General features: G+C 33.3%; 1 long non-coding RNA gene across 1 annotated transcript; it reads right to left on the bottom strand.

Moving 5' to 3' along the window:
* Positions 1 to 1,018: 1,018 nt before the first annotated feature.
* LOC124885577 lies at positions 1,019 to 3,725 on the bottom strand. The gene is made up of 2 exons (XR_007042736.1): positions 3,609 to 3,725; positions 1,019 to 1,211 (listed from the first exon to the last, which is right to left on the bottom strand). It is a non-coding gene; the product is annotated as an uncharacterized LOC124885577 (long non-coding RNA).
* Between the last annotated feature and the right edge of the window lie 10,478 nt (positions 3,726 to 14,203).

Genomic DNA, 14,203 nt, shown 5'->3' with positions numbered 1-14,203 from the left:
GAGATTATGAAAAAAAAGGTTATCTGTAGGGGAAATTCTTATCTGAAATAGGATGTATAATGATATATTATGTTGCTGTTGTGTGGGTGGGGTTCAAAAATCTATTGACACCCGCTTTTGACGTGTAGTTTTTCTAATAAATGTGGGATTACTTTGAGCTTTTGCAGATTGGTCCTTTCTTACAAGAAAAGGGCGGTGTGTTTAAATGGTGGAATGCCTATACTATCGAAAATGTAAATCCCATTTTCAAAGTTGTACCAATGTTTATTTTGTGGAAAATAAGAAAGTGAATTACTATGGTTAAACATGGAGGTCGGATGTCATATATAAGTATGAGATACAAAATTATCTGGAATATGGTATACTGGCTAAGTTTCGTTTTCCATGGCTGTTGCATATTCCTGATACATGGCCAAAATTGGTAGAATTTCCAAAAGATTATACACTCAGAATTAGGTGTACAGTGGTGCTTTGGAAATTTTCTAACATGGGACATTACAAATGTAATTCTGATAGAACCTCATAGGGCAACCCTGGTCCTAGTTCTTGTGCTTTCTGCATAAGAGATGATCAGGATAATATAGTTCATGCTAAAAGAAGAAGGATAGGGGATACCAACAACTTGGTGGCAGAAGTGGTGGCCATGAGAATGGGTGAAGAGTATTACTTAACTCATAACTTGTTTCCATTGGTCCTAGACACAGATTCCCTAATAGTAAAGCACATTTTAGATGGACCTTGAGAAATACCTTAGGGTGTTGCAATGGAAATTAGAAGGATTTAGAGTCTTATAAAGGAGGTAGAGGTGGTAGTGGAACACATACTCTGAGAAGGAAAAAATATGGCTGATTTTATTACTAACCAAGTTTTTTTTATAGGTATTGATAGACCAATCTATTCTAGTTTTCAGGAGTTACAAAGAGATTTTAAAACATTGTTGAACATTAATAAATGACAATTACCTAATATCAAAATTTTAAAATCGAAAATAGGGATTTTTATAAAGAAAGAGGGTAAATACAAATAATGCTTGATGTCCAGTATGATATAACGAAACATGACAATCATTAAAGTACATAATACGACAATGACACAAAAAAATAATGATAGAGATGCACAGGATAGTATAATTCATTTACTTGATGCGGTTGGAATGGAATCCCATCTTCATATTTCTTGGATAGTGGTATTAGCTCCTCTTCTAGCTCATACTTTCAAGGAAGAATAAGAGGGGTTAAGTTAACAACTATATTGGGTATTTTATATATTAGGAGAAAAGTGTAGTACTCATTTGGTTATAGGAGGAGTAGATCTGGAAGCATTTGAGGTGGAGAATTCCCTATCTGGCTAGCGTGAAATACACCCAAAGCTCAAATACATTCCTTAAATTTTAAGCTTTAATGTGCCCAATAAGGCTATTTTTCTCTCTTCATTCTCTTGATTACATATAGACCTTGGTTTGTAAGGTTAATTATTGTATTGAGGTGGATGTTATAGCAACCTCAATCTCACATGGAGATAAAGCAGTAGTATTTACAGAAGATGAGATCATCCACTTAGCTCAGAAGAGTCTCATTACAGCTACACATAGCATAGCAAATGCATATTTGTCACTTGTAAACATGATCAGAGAAGAGAATGAGATGAAGATGAAGCTAACGATTTATCAGAGGTGACTAGAAGCTTCCTAATTGTGACATCACGAATTGGAGGCTGCCTAATTGTTGTTATTTATCCTCGATCAATAGGCTACACAACCTCATGGTATGATAAAATGAGGTAAAATGAACCAAAAATGGGTATTTATAGTTCAAACCCAACATTCCTTGAGAGTATACAAATTTTTTTTCTGAAAAGTTCATAACTAAATCTAACTCTAAGCAATTATCCTAAACTAAGGCCCAATTCGTGATTATCCTAAAGTGATCCTAGACGTGATCTAGTTGTTATCCATGCTTCTAGTCATCCTAGTCATCCTTGAGATCCTAATTGTTGTTATCCATGCTCCTAGTCATCCTAGACGTGATCGAAGATAAATAAAAACAATTAGGCAACCTCCAATTCGTGATGTCCTTTTGTATACTCTCAAGGAATGATGACTTTTGGATGTCAATCCTAATCAATATTGACTTAATACTAATCAAAATTGCTAATTTTAAATGACTAATTAGACTTTGTAAAAAAATGAGTAAAAGCAATTTTTAACTAGAAACATAAACATAGACCAAGTAATGAAGGATGATGCATTTTTGCTATGTAGTTTGCACATTGAATATTTATCCCTTTACCATTCAAAGACGAAGAAAGAGAATTAAAATTAGAGTTAAGAATAAAGATATAATTACATTGTTAAATTTTTGAACTTCTTAAAATTTTATAAAAAGTTTAATCTTATGTTTTTTTGTATTAATTTCAATACTTAATTAGAAAGTTCAATTTTTAATATAATGAAGTTTGATAGGCTTACACCCCAAAATAAAAACTCGACCAATGCCTGCTAATATGCTCAAACCGAAAGGGTTACATCTATGTTATTTTCACCCCTACATCTTGCCTCCATAAGTTTTGCCTACACTTCACCCCGAGGCTTGCCCCAAGAATACCCTTTAAAATACTGCCAAAGACATTAAATAGCCAAACATAAATCGGGACCAAAACTGAGTTCTATCAGTTTCCCATGCTCAAACTTGGGCTAAGACCATTGCTCCCTTTCAAACCTTTCATTTTTTAAAATAGAAAATCCATATTTTCCCTCAATTTAAACATGCTTGTGAGAATGTAGTTAGTCTCGAGCCTAGGAAAATAATAATATAAATAGGCAAATGCATACGAGAAATAGGGAAAAGTCCCTTCACAACAATACCATAAACTAAAAAGAACCCATTCCTGATATTATCCTCAATCAATAGGCTACATCTCATGGTATGATAAAATGAGGTAAAATGAACCAAAAAGGGGTATTTATAGCTCAAACCCAACATTCCTTGAGAGTATACAAAATTTTTTCTGAAAAATCCATAACTAAATCTAACTCTAAGCGATTATCCTAAACTAAGGCCCGAGCATGAGTTATATTCTAATGTGCTTGAAATAAGACAAGTAAATAAGAAATATAAGATAACCTAAGCCTAAATAACAATCTTCCCTAAAAAATAAGAAATTTATACCTTAAAGAGTCTTACAGAGCTAAATCTAGAAGAGGTAAAGCATTAACCACCTCGAGGCAGATTGACAAATACTAAACAATCACAGAATTTCCTTTTCCTCAGAATACTTCTATGCTATTAAAAACACAACCTACTTGTTAAGATGAGTAAAATGATATCAATATCGATATTAAGAATTTTGGGATGAAAATCGAGTCAGAAATCAACCCTCAAAGACCAACAACAAAAAAGAAAATATACCTACAATATTTCTTCACCAAGGGTAAGAAACCCATGTCTAAAATTTGGAAGAAAATGAGAGTGAATTCTGACCTCAATTGGTAAAAAAAATCTTTAGTTTAATGGTAAAAATCAAGAATTTCAAACCTTAATTCAAAAAATAAACATGGAATAGAAGAGAGACGATGTAAAGGAACGTAATTGCAAAAGAGTTAGACTTACTAGGTGATAAAATCTTAAAGAATCACATAATTCCACCTATGTCCGAGCCTCCAATACATAGAAAATGATGTTGGAAATAAAATAGAGAAGAGGGGAATATATATACAATAACAGTCACTTTTGTGCAAAATTTTTTGCAACAGCAGTATCATTAGGCGATAAACATTCTATAAAAAAGAAAGTCACTTGGTGGTACACCTCCACTAAAGTGACTGCATAAGAGGACTCGCTTTATTAGGAAAAGATGCACTTAAGTAGAAGGCTGACATTAGCAACATCCATAGAACTGTGCAACCCTCTACAAAAGTAGCTTTTCTAGTGCGAGCCAACATCCACAGGAGTAGCTGCAGCAATAGTTTTGGCCAAAAGTTTCCAAGTCTTAATGGACCTTCGAGATTTATTCAGATTCCAGTGAATGTAAATAAAATATGATATCAAACTGGAAAGAACATTTTGGACTTAAAGGAATCAATGAAATAACTAACAAAGATTGTTTCAACAAAATGTTGACTAAAATCAACCTCTTTTAATATGTTTTACTAAAATCCACCCAAGCGTCTAAAATGAGTCCAAAAGCCTCAAAATCTAAACCAAATATTTTCCTAGTCCAAAATTTATGTTTTGAAATGAACAAGACTTTTAGAATTTCTATTTGTGGCTATTTACTAAAAATGTTCAGTAAAGTCAAACTTGTTTTCTTCAAAAACACCAAAATAGGAAAACTAGTTCTAAAACCCAATCAAACTTCTCAAAAATTGAACCACAATCATAAATATCTAGTAGCAACTACAGGGTGGGTCAAATAATGAAAAACACGGCTTATTTAAGAAAATAACCTAGTGGATCATTACAATAAGGATTAATGGAATTAAACCACAATAATCATTCATAGATGGGGATGATGAAGATGAGCAAACAAGGAAATTGGTAGCCAAAATATTTTTAGTATAATATGCTTATTAAATTGAGGCATTATAACTACTTATAAATTAGTTCGGCTAATCTATGTTAGCAATACAAATTCAAATTCACCAAAAATATAAGAACACAACGTCAAATCAATACATGAAGTACAAAGGTTAGCAAAAAATCCTACTAGAGCAATGAGAGTGTGACTCTACAATAGAACTCAGTTGACCAAATACAAAGAAAAAATGGGTGTGTGAGTGTGGAATCTTTTAAGAAACTAAGCAAGGACAAGGAAAGTGTACTTATAGAAGGGTGAGCTTCAAAGTACTAATTATAATGATGAGTCAATAATTTGTGACTCATTTAGCCTAAATATGATGGAAAATCAAATTCGTCATGCCATTTTGAGTTTATTTTAATATTAGTTTGTTATTTTTCAGAGCTGAGGCCGGAAGTGGTCGATGGAGCTTATGGAAGCAATAAAATGGAGAATTGGAGATAAGAAATAAAGATGGCATCACCCAAGTAGTTTTGAGTATTGCCAAACATTATGACTTATCACCAAAGTGAAAGCTCCTCGCCAAAGATAATTGTTTGTCCAAGCTCCAAAGAAAGTAGTACACGTGATGAGGAGGAAGAGTGTGGTGGATCATAATAGAGTTCAGTATGGTAGAAGACCAATGCCAAAGTTTGCAATTTTCAAATACTAAAGCTCATGTTTAATACTAGTTTGGTGATAAGGATTCACTTCGACACATTGCCAATGGGTTTGGTCCCCATCTCTGAAGTGAGCAGAGTGACAGTTTTGTAATTTCTTATCTCCATTTTTCTTTAGCTATAATAGGCATTTTGATAGCTTTCTATCCTAATCTTTTGCTAAAACTAAGATCTTGAAGCTTGTAATTGAAATCTTAGAGTTAGGATTAGTCATTTCATTATTTTTTTTTACATTGAATTTTGATTTTACTTGTGAATGTTTGTATTCGATGGAGGATTTCAATGAGCATATAGGCATAAATTCTCTCTCTATTACCATGCTTGGTTAATTTCCCTAACTTAGGATTGTGTACGATTGAATAGTGATTGGTGCACGGTTAGTGTTTATTTGCTTTTATAATTGATTGATTGTTATAGGTATAACCATTACTCCATGTTATCAACCCAAATTTACAGTTTGCAAACTCTAGTTGATAAAATATTTATCATCCTTGACAAAGGGGATATGAGTGAGGAGTAATAGTTAGCAATGATTTGACTCTTATCAATTAATGACAGATCTTACAAATAAGGATATCAAATTGAGGTATTTGATTGGTCATGAAGGAACATGTGCGAGGTGTTCGACTAAACCCACATGTGAAATTTATTATTTTATTTTAATATTAACATTAAGAATTAAAATCTAGCCTACCCATGAATTTGGTTAGATTAACACAATTGTTCACTTACCTATGTATGTATTCACACTCATGATAGAATCACCCTAAGTATCTCATCAATTAATTACAAATATCAGGTACTCATTTTAGCAAATCAAACTTACACCTAATAATTCAACTACAAAAGTGTTCAAACCAAACCCCCAATTTTTTATTGTGTTTTAAATATTGTGAGAAAGAATCTAGTGACTTATAACACTCTAAGGTAAACTTTTCTCATTCATTCCTTATGGTATCAATCTTTCTCAAGAGTTCGGTAAATATATTGCTAAAGGTCGCGTACTTTATATCAGTGTAATTTAGCATTATAGAAATAGAGCCATTGCTGGAGAATGAAAGTTAGTATTCACTTCGTCTAGAATTGTGAATCACTTGTGTTGGTTCAAGTTTAAGTTTACTTTGTTTGTTGTTTTTGTCTTTCTTATGTGTGAATATGAGCTCACACGACAAGTATAGTCAACACAGTAAAGATATCGCGACCTTTGAAGGGAAATTCGAGGATTATAATTATTTGGGAGATACTAAAAAAGCTAGCGCTATCAATTTTAAACCCATGATGGATAATGAACCTTTCCATGTCACTAGAGTTATGCTTCACTTTCTTTAAATGAAGGGGATGTTCGGTGGTCAACCATATGAAGACATAAACATACACTTAAAGAATTTCTTAGATGTTTGCACCTCTTTTGAAATTATAAGTGTTTTAAAAGAATCCATCTAGTTGATTGTTTGCATTTTCTTTGATAGAAGAGTCGGTAATTTGGTTAAGAGATTTTCCTAAAGTTTACATTGCTTCATGGGTTGAGATAATGGAAACTATTATCGGTTGGTTATTTCCTTCGTCTCATATTTTTTAAATTTAAAATAAGATAACAAGGTTTTTCCAAGTGAGTGGTGAATCCCTACATGAAACACGGCTACGATTTAAGAAAAAGTTGCTTCATTGCCCAACCATTAAATTTTCAATAAGACGTTGCTTCAAATTTTCTATTGGTATTGGTACTCCTTGAATAATAACATAGTGGATACCTTTTCTAATGAGTGTTTAATGTACAAAATATTTAGAGTAGCTACGGGATTGCTTGATCAAGTGACAAAGTTAAGTAGAGCTAGCATACATAGCATGCTGAAGTGGCTATAGGGGCTCCCTGCATTTCATATGTGAGCCAATAAAAAAAGAAAAATTATGAATAGAGATATGAAACATGGAAAGAATTATGACATAAATGGATCTCCTGACAAATCACATCATGGGGTCAAACCTAAAAATAGTTAATGCTATAGTTCCAAGAGGAAATAGAGCTTGTGAGGATGATGATGCTGATTCACTTGATGAAGAGATCCATTTCTTATTGAATCCAATATGGGGTTACCGACCAACCTATCAAAGGAAAGGCAAGAATCAAGTTTGGATGGATAAAGATAGAGATTAAATGGACAAGGATCAAGAACGTAGAGATCGTAATTATGATCATGATTAAAGGGAAAAGGAATAAGAGAGAGATCGTGATAGGAGGGATAACTATCATGATTGTGATAGGTATATCCTACCTCATGACTAACAAAATGTCAAAGAGTCAACTTTTAGTGACTCAAAAAAATACAAGAAGAAAGTTATCCTTGCTTAAATTCTCATGGGAGTTAAATGGAGTGACAAGATTCTCAAAGAAATAAAGAGTGACTTCTCTTACTTAAACCAAATGGTCACTTCCCATGCATATTCGATTAAATAACTTAACACCCAATTGAGCCAAATATTGGATCACCTCAATCCTAGAAAAAAGAAAGGGCTCCCTAGAAACACACTAACAAATTTCAAGAATGATGCTCATTTTATGGCTATATTCACTTAGAAAAGAAAGAAACTTGGTGGTAAAGTAGTAGATCATAATGATGACTCTAATGATAAGGAGAATGAAGAACAAGCATGTGTAAAGAGAAAAAGGGTTGAAAAGCCGAATGAAGAAGTTCCTGCTCCCAAAAATCAAAGGTTAAAATACAAATGGAAGTTGAAAATATAGTTGAGAATGAAGAGAAACAACAAGTGCAGTAAAAATTTATCAAAAGCAAAGAAATTGTGACTGCTTCAAAGCCAGTAATCAAGGTACCCCCTCAATTCCCACAAATACACAAGAAGAAGAAGGAGGATGTTAAATAAAAAAAATTCTCTATAAATTCAAAAAATTATTTGTAAACATTCCATTAGTAGAGATCTTGCTAAAAATGATTGGTTACGCTAATTACATAAAGGACTTGATAGCCAAAAAGAGCGCAATGGATTTTAAAATATGGAAGTATCACACAATTGTAGTGTGATGATTTCTAGTAATATGGTGGTAAACAAAGAATATTCAGGGTATTTACCATTCCTTGTACTATTGGTTTTTATTAGTTTGTAAAGCCTGGGGTGATTTATGAGAGAGTATAAATTTGGTACCATTTGTTGTTTTCAAGAAGCTAAGCTTGCGATCTCCCAAAGCCACCACCATTAGGCTTTGGATGGTGGATCAATCTATAAAGAGATCGATCAAAGTTCTCTATTATGTGCCTAGTAAAGTCTATTGATTCATATTCCATGTCAATTTTATTACTCTAGATTGTAAAATTAAGTATGAGGTCTCTATCATTCTAGATAGGCCCTTCTTTGATACCAAAAAAGCTCTTTTTGATATAGAATTGGGGAAATTAAAATTTTGATTCAGTATTGATGAAGTCACCTTTAATGTATGCAAATCCATGAAACAACCTCAAGATTTGCAAGTGATCTTAGTTATTGATGTGATTAATGATAAGGTTACCAATGCATTGGAGGTTGATATGATAAATGAGCCATTAGCGATGGTGTTATGGAACTACATGGGTAAATAAGTTGAAGAGCATGAAGATGTTGTAGCTTCTTTAACCAGTATTGGCTTATACAACAAGCACCCAATTAAGCTTGACCTTGATCTAAAGAATCAAGAAAGCACTCTCGCCAAGACATCAATAAAAGAGCCACTACAGCTTCAACTCAAGATACCCCCAATATTTTTTTTATGTATTTTAGGGTCAAGATAATACTTTTCTATTTTCCCATCATTATTTCAATGGAATTGTTGGTCTGGAAAGTTAAAGATTTGGTGTTAAAAAAAATTCATACAAACTATTGGTTTGACTATAGCCAAAATTATCGGGATCTCTCTCGATATTTGTACTCCTAAGATAAAGTTAAAGCCTGTTGTTTTTCCAAGTATCAAACATCAAAGGAGGTTAAACCCTTCAATACAAGAGGTGGCTAAGAAAGATATCATTAAGTGCCTTGATACAAGCAAAGTGTATCTAATCTCAGATAGCACTCAGGTAAGACTAGTGTTATGGTTTCCCAAAAAAAGGATGAATTATTGTGGCTCCTAATAAATATAATGTACATTTCCCATTAGGCTAGTTATGGGTTAGAGAGTATGTATGCAATACCAAAACCTCAACTCATGGGCAAAAAAGAACTATTTCTCTATGTCTTTCATAGATCAAACACTATATTATTTGGCGGGGCAGGGTTGGTATTAGTTTGTTGATGGATATTTTAGGCACAACCAAGTATCTATAACCCTTAAATATCAAGAGAAAATTATGTTCACATGTTTGTATTGCACATTTTCTTTCAATCACTAGCCTTTTGGGTTATACAATGCTCCGATCACCTTCTAAAGGTACATGTTGTCAATATTTTTGGATATGATGGAAAACACAGTGGAAGTTATCATGGATGATTTTTAGGTAGTGGATGATACATTTAAAGATTGTCTTGAGCATTTGTCAAAGTTAATGCACGTAAACAAACCTTAATCTAAATTAGGATAAATTTTGTTTCATGGTAAAGAAAGGAATTGTACTTAGGTATAAGATATCTGAATAAGGAATGCAAGTGGACCAAGCCAAGGGAAAAGTAATTGTTGAGTTGGATCCTTCAATCTGTATTAAGGGTATATGAAACTTCTTAGGGCATGTTGTTTTGATCTACGATTCATTAAGAATTTTTACAAAATAGCCTGTATAATGTGCAAACCTATAGAAAAGGAGGCTAAATTTAATTTTGATGGAGATTGTATGAGAGAATTCAATTCCCTTAAATAGAAGCTTGCAATAGCCCCATTCAATGTGGCCCTAAATTGAACACTGTGCTTTGAGCTAATGTGTGATGCAAGTAGATTGGCGCTAGGTGCATTTCTCAGCCAAAGGAATGATAAATGCTTTCCTTGATCTACTCTGCAAACAAGACTTTGAATGAAGCACAAAGAAACTATGCGATTAATGAATAAGAATTGTAAGTTATGGTCTATCCATTTGTAAAGATTTGTGCCTACTTGTAAGGAACCTGTGCAATTTTTTCTTACTAACTATGTCGCTAATTGATACTTTATGGACAAGAAGGAAGCTAAATCATGGTTGATCTAGTGGATATTGTTACTTCAAGAATTTGAACTTGAAGTTAAAGATAAGAAACAGTTCAAAGAAGTAAGTGGCGGATCATATATCCTACCTTGATTCAAAGAATGAGGTGTTAGGAAAATTGACACTAATGAGGCTTTACTTAATAATATTTTTATGGATCTTTTGAAAGTTGTGGAACCATGGTTTATGGATAATGCATACTATATTGTGTGTGATTTACTCCCTGAAGATATGAATCATTATTACAGAAAGTAAGTCCTCCATGATGTGATGAACTATTATTAGGTTGAGCCATATTTACTTGGGAAATTCACAGATGAAGTAATGCATATGTGTGCTATGGAATTGGAAATGTAGTCCATTCTTGAGGCCTACCATTCTTATTGGTTTGATGGACACCATAGTGGTGTAAGGACAACTGCTAAAGTTTTTCAAAGTGGTTTTTATTGGCCTACACTTTGTCGGAATGCTTATGATTTGGTCTGATCTTAAATGCAATGTTAAATTCAAAAAGAAATAAGATTCCCTTAAATCCCTATATTGAGGTAATATAATTGATTTCATGAGGCCCTTCATAAGCTCATACAGAAAAAAATATATTTTGAGGCTGTTGATTAAGTATCAAAGCAGATTAAGGCAATCATGTTGCCAAATAATGAGAGCAAAAGTGTTATATTTTTCTTAATAACACAGAAATTTACAAGGTTCAGAACTCCTCAAGCAATTATTAGTGATCATGATTCTCACTTTTGTAATAGAATGTTTGGTGCATCACTCCAAACTATGGAATCAAAAAATTTTTTGTTAACCCCTGCTATCCTTAAGTGAGTAGCAACATTGAAGTATTAAATAGATAGATTAAGGCAATCTTAAAGAAGACCGTCACTGTGGGTCAAACCGATTGGGCAAGATAATTGGATAATTCTCTTTAGGGATATCAAACACCTTTTCAAATATCAATTGAAATGTCTCCCTATCAATTTTTTTGGGAAGATGTGTCACCTACTAGTTTAGTATAACATCATGCTCACTGTGATTTTAAAAAATTAAACATGGCTTCGGAGAAGGCTTCTAAATCTAGAGTAAAGTAATTAAAAAATTAGGGATGTTTTGCCTTCACTCCTATGAAAGCTCAGATCTATACAAAGTGCAAATAAAGAGATGATGTAATTCCAAGATATTTAAGAAGTTTGAGAAAGGGATAAAGTGTTGATTTTCTATTAATAATTGAGACTCATTATGGGAAAACTCAAGTCCAAATAGTTAGGCATTTCAAAATAGTACATGCATATCGTAGAGGTATAATTGAGTTGGAGGACATGAGGAGAGAAGGTTCACAGTGAATGGCCATTATTTGAAGCATTTTTATATTGGTGGCCCCAGAGTTGCTAAGTTAAGGCACTCCATTTCAAAGATACTTTATTGATGAGAAAAAAAGTTGTGGCACAATGATAACTAATGTGCTTCTTGGGAGGCAACCCATGTTTTATCTTTTTGTTGTTTTGAATAACTTTCTTTCTTTGTGAAGGTGTATGATGGGGTTATAATATGGAATAAATATTATAAAAAAAGACAAACTAGATAAATATGGGGGATCATGCATCAAGCTCCAGGGAAGAGGCTTTGGTGATTTGCGAAACACGTTGATGTATCACTGAAGTCTTTTACCTAACTTAATCTCCTAAGGGCATGAGAATTGTGATTTTGACAAAGATTTTTCATTTTTGGCAAATCATCGAGCCTTTTTTCAATGTACCTTCCAATCACCAAACGTATTTTCCCAACCAAGCCTCCAAACTATGGACACGACAATTTTTAGTGATAGTTATCTCAGTTTGTTTCATCGTCGGGCACTTTGAAGATGCACATAACTATAATCGAACTAATCGTAAAGAAGAGATGGTTTGAATTCTCAACTCTCGTCCCTTACTCTTCTCGTAGTTGTTACCCATACCTCATTCTCCTTTTTTTCACAAAGTTGCACTATATGATCTACACAAACACGGACACACTCTCATCTCGCTTTAATCTATTCTCCACAACCATTACTATGCACTCACACCATTGTTGTTGTTATTGGTTTGCCGATACCTTACCTTCAATGCTCACTTATCTCTAATTAATAAATTTTATTCTCTCATCTAAAGGTTACAATCTTAGTTTACTTTGAATTTTATGTAAGTTGTTCAGAGTTTTTTCTGCTGGTGATTAGACTTTTATTTTAGCTCTGAAATTGTAGTGGTGTACTCTATATGATTGTCCATTAGGAAATGAACTAGTGAAAGTCGATTTAGGTAAGAAAAAAAGTTCTTTGGTTTGTATTTATTTTATCAAATTGGATATAAATTATTATATATGAGTTAAGTTGAGTTAGATTTAATTCATAGGGTGTTAGGTTGAACTTCAAATTTGAATGATTTTTCTCGATGATAGTTTGGGTGATGTCATTCTTAAGGAAAGATTATCAAATTCATTATTTTACTATTCAAACTTGGGGGATTCTAAGTACCCATGAACAAGTGTGGTTAGAATAGAAATTGAACTGGTTTAATGGGTATGAAAATTCAAGATGGAGAAGATCACACTTTGGTGATGCATCAAACTACATGACATATAGCCAAAGAACTCCCATATTACATAAAGTGGTAGTGAGGCTGGCTAATTAAGGTGCAAATTTGGCAATTCTCATTGAGTGGCACCAAAATATTTGGAATATCATCAAATTCTAAATTTTCTTTGCCAAACTCAATCCTGCCAATTTCTAAGTTTGGTGATAGAGGTTGAAGTTTGCCAAACTTTTGGCAAATCACCTAAGTAGTTTAGCTATGCACCTCTAAAATATTTTGGTGTTGCTAACCTTAGTCTAGTGCATTATTTATTATATTTGTAGATATGGTTTGATCTAAGCCCTTTACAAAGAAATGCACCCACACTCCTTCTACATAAAAGGAAGCCCAAAGGGGTATAAATTTAGGGCCATTCACAATCCAAAAGAGATGTTCAAAAGAATAAGAGGGTAGAATTTGAACAAGGATAAAGAAAGTCCCTAATCACTAAGAAGCCAAGCACAGAACATAGTTCCAACTTAGAGATATATAACTTGTCTACCTTGAAGGAAGGCAATATCACCCTAGTTTTTGAGCCACTTAATATGCAGGGAGTTGAACCTACCATGAAGAATAATAGGTTTTAGCAAAGCTCTAGTATAGCCTCAAATCCTTATACCATGATGGGTTATTGGTTCCTCAATCGATTCAAAGTTCCCTAAAAATGCATAATAATCGGGGAAAAATTATTGAGAACAAATGGGTTTGAGGGAAATGACCCAAGAATTTTGTTTTCTTAAGGTATTGTGATTTTGAAGTCTTTACTGAGACTTATAAGTAATATGTGGAAAGTTGGATGCATAAATCGTACGAATCTTATGGGAAGTTATTGCCTGCAAACATAAATAAAAATAAACCCTAAGAAATTAGAGATATCATGGTAGTTCGAGATGTGAAGGTGAAGAGTGATTAGGACCTTATCCATTGTATTATTGGGTCCCAATAAATAATACGCACTATTTTGCTACCCGTGCACTGAAAGAGGTTATGATCTTCATGGTACGTAGCCCCTTTGTTGGGTGATGGTGGAGCCTCATGCATTATACCAAAGTGTTTTTATTGAACAAAGTGATATCCACATCGAGGCCTAATATTGGTTGAGATCTGTCTGTAGCAACCTTATGCCTTTCCAAAATGAGACAGTCCTTCGACACCCCAAGGAATTATTATTGGGGACCATTATTTTGAAGGTGCAACTAAGTTTAGGTTC

The sequence above is a fragment of the Capsicum annuum genome, chromosome 7 (genome assembly GCF_002878395.1).
Source record: "Capsicum annuum cultivar UCD-10X-F1 chromosome 7, UCD10Xv1.1, whole genome shotgun sequence".
Lineage (NCBI taxonomy): Eukaryota > Viridiplantae > Streptophyta > Magnoliopsida > Solanales > Solanaceae > Capsicum > Capsicum annuum.
The sequence above is the reverse complement of the archived record's forward strand: the minus strand, read 5'-3'. Positions and strand labels throughout refer to the sequence as shown.